Source organism: Sceloporus occidentalis, unplaced genomic scaffold, assembly GCF_023333645.1.
Source record: "Sceloporus occidentalis isolate IW3139 unplaced genomic scaffold, rSceOcc1.0.p SCAF_27, whole genome shotgun sequence".
In the NCBI taxonomy this organism is placed as follows: Eukaryota; Metazoa; Chordata; class Lepidosauria; order Squamata; family Phrynosomatidae; genus Sceloporus; species Sceloporus occidentalis.
The window spans coordinates 451,948-476,894 of record NW_028317007.1 but is presented as its reverse complement, the minus strand read 5'-3'; the positions used below and the strand labels follow the sequence as shown (position 1 = coordinate 476,894).

Here is a 24,947-nt window from a genome sequence, read left to right as displayed (position 1 = left end):
TGGTGAACGATGGCCCTCAAAGGTATTCTGAAAGATACCACATTATTACCATAAGCAGAACCAATGTGTAGACTCCAGGCTAGAATATCTGTGGGATTTCTAATATAGAAAAGCATAATAAAATGCCACTCCCTTCATTTTTTTTCTCAAAGTATGGGGTGCAAGTATTGTTTTGTGGTGAGCTAATAAGCACAGCTCGCAAGTTATTGGAAACAGTGGTTTCTGCTTAACATTCTATTTATGTTAGCCTCAGTAGAAAAAAAAAAGTGTATTCTTGGTGTACTTTTGTAATGCAAGTTTCTGGCACAAATATGTGAGACTAATCTTTTTATGTAAATGTTCATGCAGCATATTCTTTTGTCCATACAAATATTTAACATTTTAATTACAGAAAAGCATAAAAGAGAGTTGCAAGATGAAGAAAATCGTAACTCTCCATTAGCTTCTTATTATAAAGGACACAACTCCTGTGATCTTCTTCAGTGGAAAAGTGTTCCAGAATCTATAGTTAAGACTCTAAAATTGAACGTTTCATCAATTAAACGAACAATGTCACAATATCCTTTTGTTGTCTTCACACCATATAGTATTAACACTTGTAGCATACAACGGTAACAAGTGTAGCAGGGCCATAGAGTACCCACATTTGTAGAGTGGGTACTCTGACGGGAGAAATAGTTAGAGGTATGGTACAACTTGGAACAAAAAGTACTGGGAACATCACTGGCTATAAAGTACTGGTAACCCAGCCAACACTTTTAGTTGACCTCATGATAATTTCAAGTTACACCAAAAGCTAGACAGTTGAACTTTGCCCACAGTTCTAGACTTTATAGTTTTAAAACACACACACACTCACACACATATATATATATATATATATATATATATATATATATATATATATATACATACATATAGATATATATAAGGGTTATATATATATATATATATTTATATATATATATATGGTTGCTTTCTTTTTAGTACATCTTGCATTGGATGTCAACAATACTGATTAAGCATAGGAATGAAAACAAAAAACCTTTTTATAGCCAATGTACGAATATTCAAAGCTCCTGCAGTTGTCTAACAATGAAACCTGCAATTGGCACATGTAGTTCCATACATTTATTCATCTTAAGGCATCGATCTTTAAATCTTTCACAAAGACATAAAAAAAAGGAAAGCGGAAACTGGAGGTAATCATTTATGTTTGATCATGCAATGATCATTTGTGCTTCTTTGCATAAGATTTCATCTTTCATGTCTTTTTTCATGTATAAAATAGCTCAGAAGCTGCTCTTCTCTCCATGAAGCAACATCAAGCATGGCATTAAATCAATCTCCACATGTCAAACAGGAAAACACAGAAATAATGTTTCTAGTCCATTGCACATTTCAAGGGAAAAAAAGGAAAGGCAGATGTGAAGGTCTACACAGATAGACTGAAAATGCAAAATAATGTAATAACAGAATTTCATAAATGCATTAACCATATAAAAACCAGTATATAGCAGGCCTGCAGAACCACGTAGCAACTGCGTTATTTACACATAATGGGCCTGATTCAATGACCCATCTAAAATCTTAAAAAGATTTCATCAAGGTCAAAAATACATAGTTAGGTATTCAATGACTTGACTAACCTCAGGTTAGCACTTTTTAATATAAGACTGCAAGTGCAAAATAGGCTACACAGAAATCAATTGACACATTCAAGCCCTAGTAATTCAATGAGGTTTGCAATTTAAAAGAAAACCCTTGCAATGCTGACAGATCAAAAAGCAATTAAAAAGTATCCTTGCAATATTTTATTCCTTCTTAATGATCCTTTTTTCAGAAGCAGTTGTGTGCACAAGCACGCGCACGCACACATTATATTACACGTCGTATTATTTCTTTACATACACATACTTTGTATGTTCTACACATACATACAAAGTACTTTGCAAAGGTTTTAGGCAGATGTGAAAATGCTGTAAATCAAGATGATGTATTTTTTATATTTAACAAATGTAAAGTGAGTGAACAGAAGAAAAATCTAAATCAAATCAATGTGTCCACCCTTTGACTTCAAACCATCATTATTTTAGGTACACTTGTACAAAGTCAGAGATTTTGATGGCATACAGTTAGGTGTATGATTATCCCTTAAGTAGCATATGGACATATTTCCTTAGACGCCCATTTGCGGTACATCTTGACTTTGTTGTGGTAGCAGGGACATCTCTCTGCTACTACACGGGTCTATTGCAGAAGCAATCACCGCTGGCTTCCTGCTGACCCATCAAGTGCATTAGCACTGGGGGTGAGTACATGTACGCCTTTACATAAAGAATCCTCGAACAAGGTGAGGTTGCTGAAGATTTTAATGCCAAAGGTCATACACTTTGGCAAAGCAGGGAGGCACAAGTTAGTTACATGGCTTCAGCAAGGTCTCTCCCAGACAGAAATCTCAAGGCAGACAGACAGACAAAATCACTAAGAACTATCTTAAGCGTAAATAAGAACAAGGAGTCCGGGGAGTGATTTTTATGCCCCCCTACAGAGCACTGATATCAACATCATCGAGTCTGTCTGGGATTACATGAAGAGAAAGAAGCAACTAAAACTGCCTGAATCCGCAGAAGAACTGTGGTTAGTTCGCCAAGATGTTTGCAACAACAAACCTGCTGACTTCCTCAAAAAACTGTGTGCAAGTGTACCTAGGAGAACTAATGCTGTTTTAAAGGCAAACGGTGGTCACACCAAATATTGATTTGATTTAGATTTTTCTTCTGCTCACTCACTTTGCATTTTAATTGATAAAAAGAAACTATTAACATGTCTATTTTTTAAAACATTCTTACTTTACAAATTTTTTCACAGCTGCCTAAAACTTATGCACAGTACTGGATATAAACATATGTTATATGTTTGCAAAATCAGTTGTAACATTAATATTGTGTACATATTATATATATTTTATATATAAAATGTTATATACAAACGTATATATAATATATACAGTATATCATTTATCATCAATCTTCAGTGAATGTTTCAGCTGGACCAGAGTATTTGTGATGGTTTTTAGGAGTGGGAAAAAAGACCTTATATTAACATCCTCAGAGTACAGTTCCATCAACCAAGACACGTTTAACATATACGAAAGCATTCTATACCAATCTCACATTATAAAAAGGATTCCAAAACAAACAAAATGTTTAAAAATACTTTTAAACATATTAAATGCAGAATGCACATTATATATTAAATATATTCTATTTACTTTCATAAATAAGTTTATTTAAATATTAAATACGTTATAATTTATTTTAAAAAAAAAATTATATGGTTGACCATATGTAACCATGTATGAATCATTTTTTGTCTGAATTTTGTTAATGCATGTTTTTTCTTGTTTTTCTGTGATTAAACTTTTGAAAACGAGTAAGCAAATATAGGTGTTTGTTTTACCTATAATATACACCCCTGGTATTACACTGATAATTAAACAATCTTGATCTATCTGTGCAGAAAATACAGTATATTCCGGTTTATGGCATTGCTTTTGCAGGCGTATGTGTCAATGAATCATAAAGGATCATCAAACAGGAATGTGAAAAATAACCCCCCCCCAAATCTTATGATTATGTCACATTGATGTTAAGTAGAACTATCAGTGTTCAATTGTGGCAATGTGTATTTCTATGCTATCAACAGCATCTTAAAACGTGGTACATTAAGATCAAAGATGACAGCTTTTCTTACGTTAACTTTAAGACATGTCAATGTAAGTGTAAAGTGAAAACCCAACACTTCTGGTATGCCTTCATTAGTGTGCTGAGAACACATTTTTGGAGTAAACATTATTAAACCTCTTCATGACCAAAGGTAGTTCATACCTAAGAGAAATAAGGTGCAAATTCCTTTGATTTTTTTAACATTATAGATGCCACTGCTAATGAATGCCCAATTTACATTCAGCAACATCCGATGAGTACAGTGGCACCTTGCATACATAGGTTTTGTATAGTTAAGAGGGCGAAATCACTTACATACAACACTTTAATTCTTTAGATAATGCAAAGGGAAGCTTTAAGTCTTAAAAATGTAAAGGGCAGAAAATAAAACTCATGACAGGTCAAGTGTTTTGTTCAATTGCTCATTCATGTCAGTATTAATTTGTATATCATTTGTAATGTTTTTGTTTGTGTTTTTATTGTTATTAATTTGTTTACTTTTAATTGTAATGTCATTGTTAAACAAATGAGCAAATGCTCTGAAAAATACCCCTCATCTTATAATCGGGGTTGTCTTATAATCAGACCTCAAATAGGTCTGACTATGAGACGGCTAAGATCCACTTACTGGTACTTCTGAGTCCCCGGGGGGGAAGCTGGGGCAGCGTGTAGATGGTGCGGGGAACTCTGATCTCTGACAGTCGGGGAAGGTCTGCGCGATGGACACAGACAACCCTCGCTGCTAGCCACGCCTCCTTCCGGCTGCAGCGTAAGTGCGTGGGATCTACACGCTGCCCTGGCTACATGACAGGGAAGTCAGAAGCACTGGTAAGTTTGGGGAGGGGAGTGTTAAATGGGGGGCATAAGGCATTTCTGGAGGCAGAGTGCTCTGTGAAATGCATTTTAACCCCCTTAATGCCACTCTGCCTCCAGAAATGCCTTTTTAACCCTCTATACGCCACTCTGCCACCTGAATGCCTTTAACCTCCCTATATGCCACTCTTCCCCATAATATGCCTTTTAACCCTCTAAATGCCAGAGTGGCATATAGGGGTATAAGGCATTTCTGGAGGCAGCGTGGCACATAGGGGGTCAATATGGGGCACAGTGGCATATAAGGTTAAAAGGCATATCATGAGGCACAGTGGCATATAGTGGGGCAGATGTGCATAACTTGGGGGGCAGGTTGGAAAATAGAAGGAAATAAAACCAAAATATTTTTCTCAATCATAGCTTTTATTAAAAAAAAATAGTTTAGATGAATTAACATTTACTGGTAAAACTTTTTTCCTATAGGGTCGTCTTATATTCAGGCTTATAATTCAGGTAATAATTTTAGATTTCATACAAATGCAACTTTGTTTTGGTTATCTCTATACCTTCCTTTTTCATATCTTCAATACTTTAACTTTTTATAATTTAACAAAATTATTAAATATTATTTTTAAGCACAAGACAGATAATGGTTATTACAAAACAATGAGCATTTTATGTTTGTGTGGTTGTACCTAGCAAATGTCTTAGTGCATGTGCAATGCATTGTGAGTCAACAAAATGAGACAGGTAAGGTTAGTGCAAAAAATAGAAACCAAATCCTCTGTTGAATTACATGTTTTTTCCCGTCCAACATCTGTTGTTGAAATATAATGCTCATATACTGGGGGACAAATATTACCAGATAAACATTTGTTGCTCTATAGATATTTGTTTCATTTATTTTGCCTTCATGTATAAGCTCCTAACATTTTTCTATAGTTTTGACTCGTATATAAGAAAGCCTTATGTACCTGTAGAAAATTATGGCACACTTTTATTGCAATTCATACAATATCATTACCAGAATAAACTGAAAATAAGCTATTATTTTGTCATTCCCTTTTGATGTGGAACAGCTAGTTCCATTATCCTTTTTAAATTACAAAAAAAGCAGGTTGCAAAAGTCAGTTACTCAAAATAGCCTATAAATCAGTAAATGACAAAGGCAAAAATATATTGGGGGAAAAACCTGAAATTGCACTATTTTCGATTTGACCTACATGTTACATAATAAAAACATTAATTTCAAAAGTACCTTTAAGATTTCTAAGGGATAGTAAAGAAAAAAAAAAAACTAATTACCCTCCCTGTAAAATGTATTGTATGCCCACTATGTCCTCTTTGATTCCCTTCTAGACCTTTTTAATGCAGGTGCTTATAAAAAATGCATGATTCAGGTTACAATAAATGTGATCTTGACATACAGAAGCACCCTTCATTGGACAATGGGTACTATTATATTTCCTTTGTTCAGGTTTCTCTGTAGTATAAGGCTGTTAACCAGGAGTGTACCTAGAGTATTTGGCGTCTGGGGTTGATCCCTTATGTGGCACCCTCCCACAAAGAAATAATGTTGGCAAGAATATTTATTTCACAACTGTATGTCAACTCGGAAAAATAAGAATTCTGAAAAAATGAATTGTTAACCTATTAATAAATTAAATAAGTTTAAATAAATAACTTCTAAAGAACAGATATGGTACAGCATAATGCCGATCACTATATACTGAGCAAGACATTGATGGTGGTACAGCGTAACTCCCATCACTATACACTGAGACAGACATTGACAGTTGTGCAGCATAACCCCCATCACTATATACTAAGCCAGACATTTATGTGGTAGGCATCTGCTCCTAAAACAGCCTGCCTGTGCCACCGCTGCCCCTAAAACAGCCTGCTTGGGCCACCACTGCCCCTGAGACGGCCTACATGTGCCACCGCTGCCCCAGAAGCAGCCTGCCTGTGCCACCTCTGCCCTTGAAGCGCTTGGCTGTGCCACCTCTGCTCTGCCTTCTTCACCCATTCTCTGCAGAATTAACTGGTCCGGGGGCCAGCCAAGCATCACTGGGGCCGTGCAAATGTCTATGCAGCCCAACTGTGTGAGGAAACAGTATTTTCCTGCCCAGGGGAAGCAGGATGCTTGGTTGGACCTCTGCTCAGCTTGCCTCCAGCCCACTGGGCACCCTCGTGATGAGGGTACCAAGGACAAACTGCCCCCCCCTAAGGTATGCTACTGCTGTCAACCCAACTGTGACAGGAATGAGTGTGTGATTAACAGCGTGTATTTTTTTAATTGGGGAATGACATTTGTTGCGTGGTGCCCACATTCACTCACTCTCTCACATTCTCATTCATGTATACTCTCTCAAGCTCTCTTAATGCTTTCCTATAATGTTTCTGCTTCTGCCGGCCACTTCCGCATCTTCTTCATCTTCTCTCTTCCCTTCTGTCTTTAATCTGCTATCTTCTATCCTTCTTCTATAACCTGGCGGGAACTTCCACCAAAATGGTGACACTTGAGAGGACATCTCTGTAAGTACCGTCATTTTGCCTTCACTTGCGGAGGCAAGCGCTGCTATTTTGGTGGAAATTTCCAGCAGGTTATGTCCCTGGAGATACTGATGAAGATAACAGATTGAAGATAGAAGAGAAGAGAGAAGATGAAGAAGATGTGAAAGTGGTCCGCAGAGAAGTCAGGGAAACTTTTTGAAATTGTGAGAGAGAAAGTGAATGAAAGTGTGAGAGAGCGAGTGAGCCTATGAATTTCAGACAAAAATTCTGAGCCTTTTGCTGTTTTCATCCGATTCATGGGGGTCTGGCCTCGTTTTCAAGGAGGGGGTCGTACGAATATATGATTGGACCCATTGCGTGCCATCTGTGAGATAGGAAAATATCCCAGCAATTTGTGGGTATACTTAGTGTGGCTGGACATAACATATTTCACTATGTAAAAAAATGACATGATTATTCAATTAATAAAATATTGCAAACAAATTTTCTTTAAATGTATTTTCTTACAATCACAAGTAGTAAGAGAGAAAGTAGAAAACATATACAGTAGGTGAAAATAACAAATGTAGGGCTACCAAAGGAATAAAATAGAATAAGATTTTAACATCTGACACCGATCAGTGTGTTACTTCTCTTGCCTTGATGTATGTCTAAAAAATTGGTTGACTTAGAACTTATCCTGCCAAGGCTATAAATTCTTGCAAGTATACTGAAACAAGCTCCGTGTAGGATGACAGCATCTTCAATTCCAGTGCATGTTATTTCATCACAGGCTGCAATAAATTCTGTATTGTGACATGTTAGTTGAATATATCTGACACATATGCACTGGTTCTTTGAACAAATAGTTAATGTGCTCTGCATGTAATACTGTAAATTATCCCCTGTGCATTAGGCTTTAAATAACCTCTTCCATGTAGCATATAAACATCTCAAGGTTCAATGTTTCCTTTTGGGAATGAATTGAAACTTAAACAGACCCTTCTTTGGGGATTACACACACTCTTAATTTAATTCTCTCTTGACACTTGACCAATTATATATTATGTTGATTTGAAGAGAGATGTATGACTAGACCATTTTTTTCATGTAATTCAATATAACTAATGTTAAGTGTTAATTCCTTAATTGACTTTGTTATGATTCTCCGTTACTTGTTTTATATAACATTAATAATAAATAATAATATTAAACTACATTAAACAAATTCTCAGGTTACAATTTTATTAAATTATAAATCATAAAATCAAGCATTGATAAGCATAAGATCAAGCATTGACAACTGCAACATATATATATATATATATATATATATATATATATATATACACACACATACATACATAAACACACACATCGTGTAGCCAAGTATGTTTGTTTCTTTACATATTCTTATTTATTTTTTTTCAAGGAAGAAGCTGTCACCTGGGAAATGACACTGTTAACTTTGATGCATTTGTTTCAAAGAGAATAAGTATACTTTTATTTCAGAAGAAACCCATCAAAGTGACGCTAATATAACATACAACATCGGTGCTTTCTGATTTCAAGTTTATTAACAAGTAAGCTCATTTTTGGCGATTTCTTTTATATCAATCATTCAAGATAGTGATATGTAGCTAGAACATTTTTTTTAAAGATCTGCAGGGAACTCTTGTCAACATGTTCTAATTAGTTCATGTCACATGTTGTTGAAGTAATAGATCATAGAAATAAATATTTATTATTTGGATAAATCCCTGTTATTTTACTTAAAAAATCTAAGGGTCAAGTTAAATTTTAAAAATGGTTATTATTTGCATATCAGCCTGAGAATGTCATACTAGCATATGTTTATTTTTTGCAGTCATATCCTGTAACATGCAGTACCCCTTAAACAGGAAATCAGTTATTCACTTCAGCTGAATACGGTAAAAATATGGAGAAACGTATTTACCTTATAAGAAATGCAATTTAAATAAGTAATCAACATGTCACAGGACCAACAGAAACAATAGGAGGAAGTTCATTTCTATAGAAATAATGTGAACATTTTGGAGAGTCCCTTGTGCTATTGAAATGAACTTTTGAATGGCTTCAATAAACTTTTCATAGAGCAAGGTAGTCTTTCAACAGAAATGAGGCTGGTAATAGAAATTACAGTTGTGCCAAAAAGAACACATCCTCTTTGAATTCTGTGGCTTTACATATAGGGTATAACAACAATCAACTGTTCCTTAGCCAGTCTAAAAATTAGGTAAATACAACCTCACAAGATATTATACTGTATCATGATTTATTCAACAAAAATAAAGCCAACATGGAGAAGCCATGTGTGAAAAACTAAGTGCACCTTATGATTCAAGCTTCTCTTACAAATACAATTTTAGGCCAACAATATTACAAATCTTAATATTTATTACATATATTTATACAGACTGTGTGTAAGGATGTAAGATATCAGAGCTAGAGTATTTTTAAAGAAAACAAATCTTTAGGCTTAAACACAAGACTTCAAAGAGCAGAAACATAGAAGAATAATCTGAAATCCTGACATTATCCCATGTAGCAAGAAGATAATCAGTGGTGTTTAATGCCTTTTGTGCAGAGCTTCTTATCCTGTATATGTGGCATATAAAAATATTTTTTGACTGTTTATACATGTCAGTTCCTGACAACAAAACTGACTAACTTTACAAACTTCAGTTCCTGTAAACAAACATAGAATAACCTTTACCAGTTTAATTAGGTGGGAAACAATTTGTTTTGATAATTAGGATTCAACTGTGATATGTGTAAATTCTGTACTATTCAGCTTGCTGTAAACGGAACTGCGATTTGATAATGGCTCACATAGCTTTAGGCACAGATTTAGAGTATTAAAGGATAATGGAGGACTTATTAGATTAGCCTATGCCATGATCATTTAGTGTCCTAGAAAATTATTAGTACTGATAGAATTTATCTCTGTCTGTCTTCACAGGATTTTACAAGGCAAAAGCCCTCTTTATTAACTTGCATTGTTCAATAAAAATATTTAAAGTGAAGAAATAATTCTGTATTTTGCAGGATGTACAACAGCATATATTGTGTTCTTTTGAAAAAAATAGATACTTAGAATAGATTGACCATAAGCAGACGGCACGCACTTGTTCAATAAAAATATTGAATATGGAGGATCTTGATTTATAACAAACAGGCTCTGCAAAATGGATTAAATAGTTCATAAAAATATACTTCGTGATATAACTCCAGATTATCTTTCTTCTTTTGCTGCTTTACTAATATGCATTCATTTTTTTTTACATTACTGGTCTGAAATTATGACTTTAACCATTTTATTACTGACGTATCTTAAATAACTACAGGTGACTTTAAACATCAACTACAGCATTTGTGTTTTTATTTAGTTTGTACCGTTAATGACTTAAAGCATTGGTTTGCAATGTAAGGTTCTTTCTCTGGAATTATTTAGTTATCTTAAAATAATTTGTAAAAGAAAAAATAGGTCACATTTTCTTGAAATTCCCATTTACTAAGTAAAAAACACAATAAACTTGAATTTATGATACCCAATAACATTTGTTATTTAAGTGACCTAAGCACTGGTACATTTCATAGATGTATATAAACATACATTTAATACTAAACTGTAAGATATTATCATATTAAAACCATCCAGAACATTTAAGTATGGTAATTTTACAAGAAATAAAGCTCTGGTTAGAATTCATTTTATAAGATCACAGTAATGAATACTAGTTGATAAAGTAAAAGACTGTGGAAATTTAAAAAAAGTGTAAAAAGAGCTACAAATGGAGTCTGACAAATTATAAAGAGCAAGTGAAAATATTTTGGTATAGTATGGAAAGAATAGATACAGAAACTATTTTGTACTCCTAATTAATTTTCAGCCTGGCCTCTGCCCCTTAACATTTATCTAGACAAGAGGTTTCAGTCATCAGTGTAGTTTTAAAATTCTGGTCTAAGGTTCTCCCTTCTACTGTACTTCTCCACTTTCATACCACCCTTGTGTTCCTACCTAGAGGACTTTATGCAGATGAGATGTGCCACTTTTATGCACCTTGGTTCCCAGATTAAATTTCTGGTGTGATTGCTGCAATATGTAATAATCTGTCATAAAACTGTACATATATGTACAATGGGTTAACAAGGCAGTGCAACACAGCAATTTGGATTTACAATGTAGTATATTCATGTAACACATATTACTGTAATATGTAATGAGCAATGGTATTAGAGGCTAATCAGTATTTTTGTGGTGGCAACTGAAATTGTATGTTGTTTTGGTTAATGAGTGCTCCTCATGACTTCACTGCTCATTGGATATTCTATATTCTGTAAACAGTTGTGTATAAACAACCATACATACAAAACTCTTAAATTTATGGTTGCCATGGAAACAAGATATCCCTTGAGCGGTGCACAAGTTGTCTTATTACCAGGAAGCTTGCCTGAACCATTTTGCTATGTATAGATGCTCATAAACATTGCCTTATGGTTCTTTTTTATAGTGTACTGAACTGTAAAATTGGGAACATTCCAGGCTTTCTAGAATGTGTCTACCTTTTCTATGAACAAGAAAGATACAAGGATATCAGAATATGGAAAGAACCACTAATGCTCAACAGCATATAATACATGCACACATTCTTACAATATGCCTGTTAAAATATGTAAAATACAGCCACCTGTTTTGCAATTTTTGTGTTTAAATATATTTGTCAACTTCCCAAATTATCCCTGTCCTGTAATAGAAGCTTACATCCTTACTGCTTCAAATGTAAACATACCATAATTGTGTGTGTGATAAATTTAACAGGATTAAGTATATTATTTACCAGACAGCCTGCACTGTTCTTAGTGCTATAGGCAAAATAGTTATCCAAAAGGCCCCTCCAGCAGGCCCTTCCTTATCAACAAAAGAGAAAACATGATACTAGTGCCAATCGCCAGTTGATGCCTTTGTTGCCTATTTGGTGGTGTAGGCTGCCACTAGAACAAACAATATACCTGGAACATTAGATTTTCAAGATGCCTACCTATACCCCAGCCCAAAAAATAAAGGGGGAAAATTAAAAAATTTAACTAGCCAGACACACAGTAAGATAATTTATATAGAAACATGTAAGACTTGGCCCTTGATCATCTAGTTTTATCACATGCATGTTAAAATTCCGTTATTGTATTAGTCTTTACCACTCCTAATGCAAGGCTGTTCCATTTATTTACAAGCCTCTCAGGAAAGTAAAACTTCCTTACTTTATGTCTAAAATGCTGACTATAACCTATTGTTCTAACATTTCTCCTCCTTTGAAAGAAACTTTCCAGAAATGCCTTTTAACCCCCTATATGCCACTCTGTCCCATGATATGCCTTTCAACCCCTATATGCCAGAGTGGCATATAGGTGTATAAGGCATTTCTGGAGGCAGAGTAGCATATAGGAGGATATAAGGCATATCAGGGAGGCAGAGTGGCATATAGGGGGTATACGGCATTTCTGGGGGTAGAGTGGCAAGCCTGGGGGCAGATGTGCATAACTGGGGGGGCAGGTTGGCAAATAAAAGGAAACAAAAAAAGTATTTTTCTCAATCACAGCTTTTCTTAAATCCAAAACAAAGAAGCAGAGGCTCAGCACTCAAATGATAAGGTTAGTTTATTTCACGCAGGCAACGTTTTGACACACAGGTCTTTCTCAAGCCTTGACTATATACATAGAAGTAGATGTATTTATTTAATTTTTGTTCACCTAGACATATTTTTGTTTTCAATTTTTTTCATCATAAAAAAGAAAACATTTGTAAGAAAGGGTTTCTAACAGAATTCTAGGGAATAAAGGTTACCATGCCTCCAGCATCTCAAAATACGATGAGCTCTGAATTTATGGAATATATAATCTGATAAACTGCTGTACTTTGTGAAGATGATACGCATTAAGGAGGTCCAACCTTTTGTAACATGTTGCTTGCATCCTGGTATATCCCAGTCATTTTGCTCATTGTACCAGGTATCTGTAACCGCCACTAAATCTACACTATCACTTGACACAGAAGAGAATGCAACTGCATCTGTCTTCTTAATAACACTAAAATGTGGGATAATATGTTTTGGTGAAAAAAAACATTATCTTGACAACCTACGGTTGAGTTAGTGAATTAAAAGTTTCCTTTAAATAAATTGAAAACCAGGTTTTCATTTTACAGCATAGACCTAATATATTTGCCTTAAGTATTTACATCATCTGGTAATTATTATTCTTTCTATTTAATTGCTTGACTTTCTTATGTATAGATGCTCATAAAAATTATTCTTATTATGCATCAAACAAGGGCATTTGGAAAAGAACCGATGTTGGTCTTCATCATTGACAGGCATGTATTAGCTGCATAGGTTAAGATGCATGTATAGTCATGTGAAAACTTAAGTACACCCTCTTTGAATCCTATGGTTTTACATATCAGGACATAATAATCATCTATTCCTTAACAGGTCTAAAAATTAGGTAAATACAACCTCAAGTGAACAACAACAGATGACATATTACATCGTGTTATGATTTATCCAAAAGAATAAAGCCAAAATGGAGAAGCCTACTCCTTACTGGGAAAACGCTGGCTAGGGTCAGTGCTTGTGAGGGTAGATATGGGACAGAGAAGGTGTCTAGAGAGCACAGAGATGGGTAGGTTACAAGAGAGGAAGTAGGGGTAATAGGTGTAGGGAGCCTAGGTCTGGACTTGCACAGTTTGCCAATTTGTGCGAGGCTGCTGGGGAGATCAGTTCAGACATTACTACAGCAGGCTGATTCGCCTAACAGCCAAGTGAGTAGCCTCTCTAGTGTAGAAGGTGGCAGAGTGGCATATCTGCTCCCTGATATGCCACTCTGCCACCCAGACTGACCAATGCTTCCCCAGACTTGTCCCCTGTGCTTCAGACCCCCTTGGTGTCTAGTGGCGGCAGCCGGTGAACATCTGCGTGATGCACGTAGACAACCTCTGCTGGTACCAGGCATGTATCTCCATCCCACATGACTCCAGTATTAGACTTGTAGCAAACAAAATCAATTTGGACAAAACATACATTTTGTTTTTGCAGAGTTTGTTTTCAAAATTTGTTACCCTGACCATTCGCTTTGGACCAAATTCGGAGCCCTTTCTTTGATTCAAAAGCAGAATTCAGGGGGGTGTTCTAAAGGGGGAGGTCTCTGTCACCCTATGAACTCACCTTTGACTTAGAGCAGCAGCTTCTTAAGGTTTAGGATGATCTCCAGTCCACCACCACCACCAGCAACAATAGCACTAAGCCAATAGTCACATACATCCAGCAACATGCTATGTGACTATGTGGACCATTTTGATGAATTGATCCATCAGAATAAGGAAGCTGATAAAGCAGCAGCAGTAAGGCACTGGGAGGTAGAAACATCCAGCCCCATGGTACAGGACACTGAATTTCCCCCCAAATTAGAAAATTATACAGTATAAAAACATACGCTCAAAGATGCTAATAAACTCCGGATAAGTGAATATACTCCATGATCTAAAGTTATCAGTCAACAAGAAATATTTAATAAATTGTGATGCTGCAGAGCTTTAACTCGAGTGAAAAACATCCTCCTGTAGTTTCGCTTATCCCTCAATATGAGCAATCTTATGCTATATTTCTATAGAATTAAACACCAAGTGGTTATCATTTTATGGAAAGGAATATATCATAACACCTACTTGGGTGTCAAACAATATCAAAGATTATCCTAAATTGAAGTAGAGATTAACCTTGTTTAAGATACATACAGAAGTGTAAAATTCCTGTATAAGAATACGGTGGCCAGTAGCCATTTGCCATTACTTGCAGCTGCCATTTTTGTCCTTTGACGAGTACCCATTTTACAATTTTTCATATTACTGGAGTGAAACCTCTTATATTTAACCAAAATATTTTTACCATTTTCACTATGATAAAATGTTTTAAATTAAAATCCTTACCTGTGCATACAGTCTTGCACGCAGACTTTATAGAGCATCGATCCGCATTTTTACAGCAGGGATCTGTAGTGGTAGGTATTTACCTTTTATTTACACAAATTTACAGACAATGTTTCCATGCTATTCCCCAAGCCTCACCAGCAAGTTTGCAGCCTAACCTTAAATGACACTAAATTGGAGTAGCAATGACCGAAGGGATCAACTTCCCTGTGAATTATGAAGGGTCGATAATGACAAATTTCTCCCGCAAGAAGTTGGCACTGTATAATGCATAATTCAGTGAGGTCTCTTAAAAGAAATGATGTAGCAATACATTTAATAGAACTAAAGCTCTTCTTGCAGCAAAAAGGTGCTTCATAACTCATATAGAGGAAAGGGAGTTTAATTGCGACCCCTCCTGAAAACTCGTCTTGAAACTGCTGTAGTGAATACGCCCCTTAGGATTTAGTTTATACATTTTGTAGAGTAGTTGAAATATTTTAGCGTGCCAACTATACTGTACATTATGAATGGTTTACTTGTTGTATGCAGTAATGTAGGTTAGGAGTGACAAAAACATGGTTTTATCTAATTTTGTTCCAATAAACTTCCTTTAATATGCAGCCTTGGAGGACACCATTCTTGTACGGTGTGATATTTTCTGGTATTTCATGTTAAAAACAATACTGATCTGATTTTTTTGGCATTGCTAAAGAGGTTCATCCATTCATAGACTTTAAATAGTCTGAGTACCCCATCAGAGTTTATCACTGGCAGTATGATAAGGAGTCAGTTTTTGAAAAAGTATTTGCAATCTGTAGTCATAGTAGTCATAAAAAAATGTTTGGAGTTCCCCCTTAACAATCCTTTAGAATGTTCAAGAATTTAACTGAATCTCATGTGAGAAGATTCTAAAAAAAACTAAATTGGCTTGTGTATCTGTGACAAAGAATTCTGAGCTTTTTATCTTGTGTTATTTACTTATTTTTACTACTTATCATGGGTCATGAATCGTAATGATCAGAAGGGTCAACATGGTTTCTTACCACCATTTACTTACTAACAAAATAAGCAAGAATGTTCAATAATTTGTTATTTAGTGCAATACAGATATTATATCTGCTACTTTAAGCTTTGAGTCAGCCAGGGTCATATCGATAAGCATATGTAATAATAACTGTTATTTTCTGTATAGCAAAAAAGTGACAAAACACTGTGTTTTATGCAAAGGAATAATGATAACAATGAAAGCAACTTTAACCTTCTGCATTTAATGGCAGTATTAGCTTAGCATTTAAAAGCAGCTCTATGGAAACAGACGATAAATACTAGTATGGGAAAATTATTTTTTCATGTTTATAAGGGCCCACTTTATGTCAATCACTTCTCTGATGAGATAGTAAAACTTACACTATATTTTTGATGGTAACTGCTAAGAAGTATTATCATCAAAGTCCTTCTAATTTGGCTTGGTTTACACGTTAACCTTTTTACACCATAAACACCAGCATTTTGCTTTAACAATCCTATCGAATCAAATAATCCTTTAAAATGTATTTATATAAAACACAAAAAATGATACTGTCCTATGGGTTAAAGAATAGATGATACAAAATATTAATGATATCCACTGAAGCCTGTAGAGATATCTTCTTCAAATGATGATGTAATTGATTATATCTAAGTAGTATGCACTTTTTTTCCCATACAAGAATTAGCACATTTACAAATATATTTGCCCTTGTTTACATGCCCATCAAATTATTCTGTATGTGAAGTCATATATCATCCCTACCTTCAGTACTGATGCATTGTTTCCATGGTAGAATGCCTTGGGAGTATGCCTGTGTGCTTTCATATATATACACAATCCAGGTTCTCAAGAATTGTTGAATTAAAATTAAAGGAATTCCTAATTTGCTATATTTTGCCAGGGACTGGGGATTACTACACTTTTAAAAAGTCCTTCTCGGACAGTAATCATGCACGTGGGAAAGGAAAGATTTCCAGTAACTGAGCTTCTCATTGTAATTCTTCACACCTTGCTGATGGCAGCTTATTAGTGTGTTTTGTTCTGAACACCCACAGAAAGGTAGCTAGGCTAATATACTAAGCAAATACAATAAAATGGGGAGATTCATTTATTTGCTTGAGGCTTTGTCCCAGAACTATATTTATTAAGAAAATACAAACTATTTAAATCTAGTAGCTAGTTTCATATGCTGCAAATGGTCTGTAACATTATGGATTAATGATGTATGCAGCCTAAGAAATAATTTAAATGCACTCAATTTATTATTACCACTGGATGCCAATAATCTAAACAAAACCTACATATCTTTATTATATTCATGTTCTTTTTCACATTTGACATAATTTATAGATTTCAGTTAGCCGTCTGGTTGCCAGAGGGATGAGACAACAATCTATGTAATTGAGTATTCTCTGTATAAGTGTCATTTTAAGTTAATAATGGTTATACATACATGATTCCCCAAAGGCCTGTGAGTAGCCTAGTAAGCAAGACAAATATGCAAATGTTTAACCAAATAATCAGCAACAAAAGTGTGTCCATACTTCTTTCATAATTGAGGGGAGCAATATATAAAATGTGTATGTGCCCTGAAAAAAAGGTACCCCTATGCATTTTAGCTATTGAACACCCAATATAAATGACCTATTGTAGGGGGAAACAACTGTGGCTTTTCATGGAAACAATAAATACTAATGGTAAACATTACACAATGCATTTTACATATTCTTTTTAATTGCTTTCTCGCTGGACTGCTAATTTGATGGTCAATTAGAAGTATACCCTACTCTAGAATGAGCAGTCTAGAGAGAAAGCAGTTAAAAACAATATGTAATGTTACCATTAGTATTTATTGTTTCCATGAAAAGCTACAGCTTTTTTCCACATTAAGTAATTTATCTTACCTGTTCAATAGTTGAAATGCATAGGGTGCCATTTTTTCAGGGCACATATACATTTCATATATTGTTGCCTTGCATTATAAAGGAAGGTATGGAGACACAGAGAGGAAGTTGTTCATCATCCCACATACTGCAGGGCAGAACGTTATATGTGCTGGGGGAACTCAAGTGGCCTGCACAGAGCCTTGCACTTAACTTCACTGAACCCATTTAGGATGTACTGGAACAGGCTCTCTTGTCCAACATCTGTGTCTGACAAATGCTCTTTTGGGTGAATGGGCACAGACTCCCACAGACACACTCCAAAATCTTTTGAAAAGCCTTCCCAGAAGAGTGGAAGCTGTTAGCACTGCAAAAGGTAGGACAATTACTGCCTGTGGTTTTGGAATGGGATGTCCAACTAGCTCATATAGGTGTGATCGTAATGTGTCATCATACAATGTGGTCATATAGTGTAGTTGCTATTATCTATTAAGAAATATTCTACTGCATTGGCTTGGATAAAATTCAGGTATAGTTGTATTGTGTTAGCTATGTAAAGAAAATAAACTGATTTGGTAAAAGTGATACCCTTACCAAGGAGTGTGTGGGGGTTCTCCAATATTATCTCTCATGGATTATGGGACCCAAAAGGTTCACCAATCTCTAGCTAATGAGGTGGTAGTCTTTTTGCCCCCCATTTTTATTCAGGCTTATCCCTGACAATGTTAGGCTAGTTTTAGCCAATAATTATACACATAATAGGATGCTCCCTAATCTATAATTCTCTTTTTTGGTCCTTTAAGGTCCTAATGTTGTGGCTTTACCCTCAATGGGATTTTAGAACAGCACATTAAAACTTAAGCTTCAGTTATGTTAGGGTTCTTCCACAAAAAATAACAGGTATCAGGAGAGAAGTGAGCATTTTGTATGATCTAAGTTTCTACAAGTTTATAAATAAGACCACATGGCTTTAACTGTAACATCATGAAGAGGAGTAATCCAAGTACTCAATTATCAAGAAGCAAAGCCCCAGTGCAGCTGTAAGCAATGGTCACTGCTGTCCCCTCTCGGGGATGAAAATATTACAAGTAACAAAATGATGAACCAAGCACACATGGGTAAATAGCAAGTGTACAGCGACACTACATTTAATTAAATAAGTCAAGAGCAGAAGTGATAAGACCACAAACTTTTCGGGCTAGTGTACCCCTTTATCAATGTGCAATGTCTCTGCCTAGCCTAAATTAGTATAATATGACAAGTTAATATTGGTATCCATGTTACCTCCATTCCAAATCAATGTCATAATGAATACTATATACTTATACTGGAAGGAATGGAACTCCTGGGTGCCTGGCGATTATAGTACGCGGTTGTTTTCTAACTAGTCTTTCTGGGGCAAAACTGGAATGTTTCTGATTAACTGCACTTTCCAGAGACACGTTCGATTACTGTTGTAACTTTGGTCATAAATGGGAAAATATATATGTCAGGATGGTTCTTTTGTACAAATGTCTGTAAGTCTAGCTGACCGTCGTAATAGAGGACTTGCCTGCAAAACATACTCAAGCAGTTCACCAAGTTAACTGTGTTTCTAATAACATCCCAAACCATACTACTATAATGTCCATATGTACTGTACTGCAAAATTGTATTCTCTAAAGCACTTAGTGAACAGTTTATTGTATTTCCATGTACAATTTCCCAGTATTATTTCACTAAACTGATTACCGTATCACCAGACAGAGTAGACAAAAATGAGGAGAAGGTATATCCTTCTTTATTGGGCACAATAAAAAAATGACTTGCTGCTTTTAACGGTAATTAGTTCAATGTTTTTTCTTATGTGAATACTTACCGCCTGCAAATTAGACATGCATTTTATCTGTCGTATCGGCTTATATGTTCACAATTCTACCAGAAATCAATACTTTGCCCCGTCATTGTTTCCTGTACATTGTTTTGCATATCATACTGATCTTTCTTTGTCAAATATAACACAATCGATAAAAATAACAATTATATGGATGAGAAGATGAAAACACAACAAAACCGGCCTCTAACACCATTTAATTCACTGAAAGAACGGTTTACCGAATATGAATTCTATGTTCACCCTAGATTTTAACGAATCATTCTTGTCATTATACCAATTTATTCTACAACAATGCAAAGCAAATGACAGGTACATAAACAGAATGCTCCCTTAGTCCCCAGGGGCTCAGCAGTTGTGTGTACAGCACTTCAGATTTTATCCTGCATCTGAAAGAAATGATCTTTCCCTGCCCTCTCTTTCATTTCAATTTAAAAGTAGCATCTGAAACACCAACTGTTAGCCTTAGATAATGATGCTGACACAAATACTCTTTGACTTATTGAGCACCAGTCTCTCCCTGGCTTTTATTACAGCACTAAGGAACACCGCATTGCTATGCTAAACACCTGCACCTTAAAAGATTTTGAAGTGAAAACAAAGAACAGTCAATAAGATGTGTGTTAAAAATTAGATTGACTTGCAGTAAACCTTTTAAATGATACCCCGGTGTTCTCAATTATTGGCTGTTTTTTTCCCAATAAAATTAGGGACACTTGAAAAGGATGAACCAAGCTTTATTCTCTTAAACTTATTTCCACTGGGATTTTGGGGAATGCAATATAAAGAGGTTTTATGTTCACTCCATGTACAGAATTAAATGAGGTTTTTATGTGGTGTAAAGGTCACAAAGAAGGCGATATAACAGAATTATTAGATCTATTCTCAAACTACCATTAGACTAATTTTAGTAAAGGAATAATGTGTCCCTAAGTTTAAAGAGCAAAGTGTCTTTAAAATAACACATAATATGCCTTTACATAAACAAATCTCTCATCCTTCAGGTATGATTTAATTTGCATTTTAATAAAGAAATTAATAAAAATGGCTCGTTAATTCTCTTTTACGTCTCCCGGATGCAAACTATAGATATAGATGAATGATGTCAAAGTCGGTCCTTGGGGAGGTTATAATCCTTGCAAAGTTCAAGGATTTCTCTAATTAGCATAAAACTAAACAATCAATGCTGCCAATGACAAAACAATATACTAAGTAGTTGTTTCTGTAGCATCAAAGAGCTGGTGTTGGATTTCTGGATATAACCTGCAGTAGTCAATATCTTTGCTAGCAAAATAGATTCCTAGCAATTCATATACATACTGTATATACAAATTTAATTAGGTATGTTTCAGTTTATACCATTTTTGGGCTACTTCACTGGTGTCCATTTGGCAACAACATTTTGTTACACGTCACTTGTGTTTAAATAGTATCGGTATACCTGAAATATTGCAAAAAATCTTACAACATAATCATGCTGGGATGTAAAAAATAGGGCCCTGGTAGTTTAATGCATGTGACCCATACTAGCCACCTGCTAGATACATACAACCATATACTGTAATTTCATATCAGCCTACAATCTTTAGTTATGTGTTTCCAGATGGTAGTGCTACACTTTAATATGTAGATGTGCATAAGTTGACATTTTAAAGTGGATATAAATTAACATGATTTTTTAAAATATCAGTTACTCTCTCCTCTAAGACCCCAATAATGTCTCCTATTAGTTGTGATTGGATCAGCAGTTTCAAGAATATTGTCTTACCAGGTTTTGCTTCATTGATACAAAGTACAGTGTGTGACACACACAAGTTATAGCCTGAAAAAAATGATTTGTACTGTAGTGCAAAATAGATTGCTAGCCATTGATACTAGGTACCAACTCATTGTGACATATTTTTAAACTTCATTTAACTATCCCCTAGCATATGTTGGTGTATCAAATAACCATGCTTTATCAATGGACCACAATGTGAAACACCATTCCTGTGGTCTTCTTTAAGGACTCTCAGTTAATTTCTAAACACACTTTTTTTTAAAACCCTTTTGAGTCACCATAGCCAGTTTCCTATACAAAGCGTACTTTTATGAGTGTGGTCTCAATATACATAATGAATGATGTTTCCTTTGTTACCTTTATGTGGTCTCCTTATGTTGAATAATAGTACTCAAAAGTATATCATACACTACTAGTTTTGCATTATTCAGAATTTGAATAGAAATCACATAGACCTCTTTTGCTGGCGATGAAATGTGCATGTAAAGAATGGCAATCCACAATAAATGAATACCATACAGTTACAAATGGATAAAATCCTCAGGGATATTAATATATATATCTGATGAGATGTAATAATGTCAAAATAATTAAGGTTAGTATTTTAGTTTTTCATATACATTATTACTAATGTGAAGTAAACATCAAAAATGCATTTCAAGTAAGTGGTGCCCTGTCTCATATTTTTTGATGAATCACCTCTTAATATCTATGTTCCTTTTATAGAGAAAACACATATCGTTGTTATCAACAAAAATATTAGAAGCAAAGTTCAAAATGAAGTGGTCAATGCACTAAACTCAGAGCAAAACTGCCACTAATGACTCTATCAGATGCTTTTAAAATGCTTAATTCCCCACTGAGAGGTACTACACATGATTACGGTCAAAAAGCACTTTTTTTTATTCTGGGGTAGAGTAGAAAAATTATGATCAAGTGCTTTATTTATTTCTGTGGCAATAGTAATAGCAGTAATGTTCTGAATTCCATTTCAATGAGGAAAGCATTTGTAAAGAAGGTTTCATTTGTGTAAGAAAGAAAAAGCCTGCTGCTTAGAATTAACTATAGCGTGAAATGTCTTCTATAAAAAAAAAGCCACAACATATTTATATGGATCAATGTCCAATTATACAGAAAACCACTATGGTAAAAGGTCAAAAAATAATAATCTTTTCTGGCATTTATGACTTGGAAAGCAAGGTCTTGTGCAAGGTCAACACTCAAAATATACAATCTAAGTTACAATGTAGTATTTTAATAATTCTGCCTAGTACAGTTCTTCAGATCTTAAAACAGAAAGAAAAGGCAAAACATAATAACATGCAGCATATGTGCAGTTAAGTGCGCTGCATTTTTGATGTGATACAGCATCTTAAAACTGAGTTCCACGTCTCTGCTTCATTTAATTGACCTAATCTGTTACAAAAAAAAGTCATTAGGAGGGGGGGAGTTTTTGATGAATGTAAACTTAAGAAAATATGAATGTAAAATCAAAGAAAAATATTGACCATCCATGCGGAAAAGGCTAAGTAATTTCAAATCATAATACATTTGTTAAATAATCACTTGGAGGTAGACATATAATTGCTAACAAGTACTTCTAAGTAAAACTCTTTTGACTGTCCTTCAAATGAATAGGCTTAGGTAGGAGTTTTATTTAAGCTATAGAGTAGAAGGTTCTCAGTTATGCGAGGGGGTGCAGGGTAACAAGAATATTTCTTTTTGGCATTGGAACTGGAGCAATCACAAAAGTGGTGTCTGCCGGCAGTGTGCTATTATGTCACTTTTTTCTTCCCTTATAACATACTCTCTCTCAATTCAAGAGACACTTAAGCTATGAAAAACACCTTGAGAATAGAAGTTCTAACTTTTCACCCTGAGGTTAGGATGCCTTGGAGAGGTTGCTTCCCATTTAAGTGTGTAGATTACAGCATTACCTACCTAGGTACTAAAATACTCCTAAACTAGAAAAATGATACAACTTAAATGTTATGCAAAAACTAGGCACAATTTTCCAATAATGAAAGTCTTGGACAAAATTGCCCTTCCTCTTTACTGGACCATAGAGATTAAAAATGGTTAGTTTTCCATGCCTGCGATATGTAATGCAAGATTTACCTGTCCTATTAAATAGGAAAGACATAGAAGCATTACATATACATATGAACAAATTTATTTGGCAAAATCAATGGCCAAGAGTGTCCCTCTGCCAACTCCAACAGCTAAGGATATTGGGTTGCCCGAATCTACCTGACATAGAGGAGACAATTTGGCAGCTAGACAGTGCTTGGTAATAGACTGTATATTAACAAAACAGACCAATATACCACTACCTTTTTGGAACATTGTTTGCTCACCTACCTTTAGTGTGCAGCCACATATTGTAAAAGTGTAGCATGTTGCCACATGCCTGTGATTTATCATACAATGAACCACACATTCCCATTCAGTAACATATAGAGGCATGCTGTTAGCCACACTATCAAACACCCCTGCTGATTACCCCACACACCTCAGATGGGGTGATCATAAGAGAGAAAGCTGCCCTAGGCCCAGGCATACCTTAGGGGCCCAGGCATACCTTAGGGACCCACAGCAGCATTCCTTTGTGCCCCCTAAACAGCCACCATAGTCTAGAGGTAAAGTCCACAGGTGCTTCCTCACAAAGTCCTGCACAGCATCTACTGTCAGAAAGCACCAGGATATGATATCATAGGTGGCACGCAGACTGAGGAGGTTCCAGTTGCACATCTTCCTCAAACTCAATTAAGATTGGGTTGGGTTGATAATAGGAGAAGCCTACCAAAAGTCCCATTATGTTTAAAGATGACCCTGCACACGCCTACTCACATCCACACTGAAAAACATACTAACTCACATCAAGATGCATAATACTACGCTCTTTAAAAAATAAAAAGATTATAGTTAGACACGATAATGTTAAGACCATGAAACACACAAAAGGCTGGAAATGGGTCATGATAAGCATGATCAGCATTAGACAATCCTAATTTCTTTGACCTAGTTGCTATTTTTACATCATATTTTTAATAATAAATAATATTTTTAATAATTAAAAAAACATGTGTGGTTACAGTTGCCTTTTTTTGTGTGAACACATTATGTAGAGCATGTGCACTGTGGGTGCACATTTTGTGCAGAAGAGTTAACTCATGAAAAATACAAACAAAAGATACATTTACTGTTTTGACATTTGCATAACCAAATGATTGTACGGGTGTTTTTAGCAAATGCTTCCCTTTCAGGAATATTCAAAACTTCTAAAAGCACAGAGTGAAGTCTTGGTCAGGAAAATACACAATAAATAAAAGAGTATCCAGTTTACTTTAGTTTCAT

The 24,947-nt window shown here is 35.2% G+C and overlaps 1 protein-coding gene across 1 annotated transcript in view; it reads right to left on the bottom strand.

Annotated features, from left to right (window-relative positions):
• LOC149299851 (protocadherin-17-like) overlaps nt 1-24,947 on the bottom strand; it is a 78,778-nt gene that overhangs the window by 30,188 nt on the left and 23,643 nt on the right. The window lies entirely within an intron of this gene.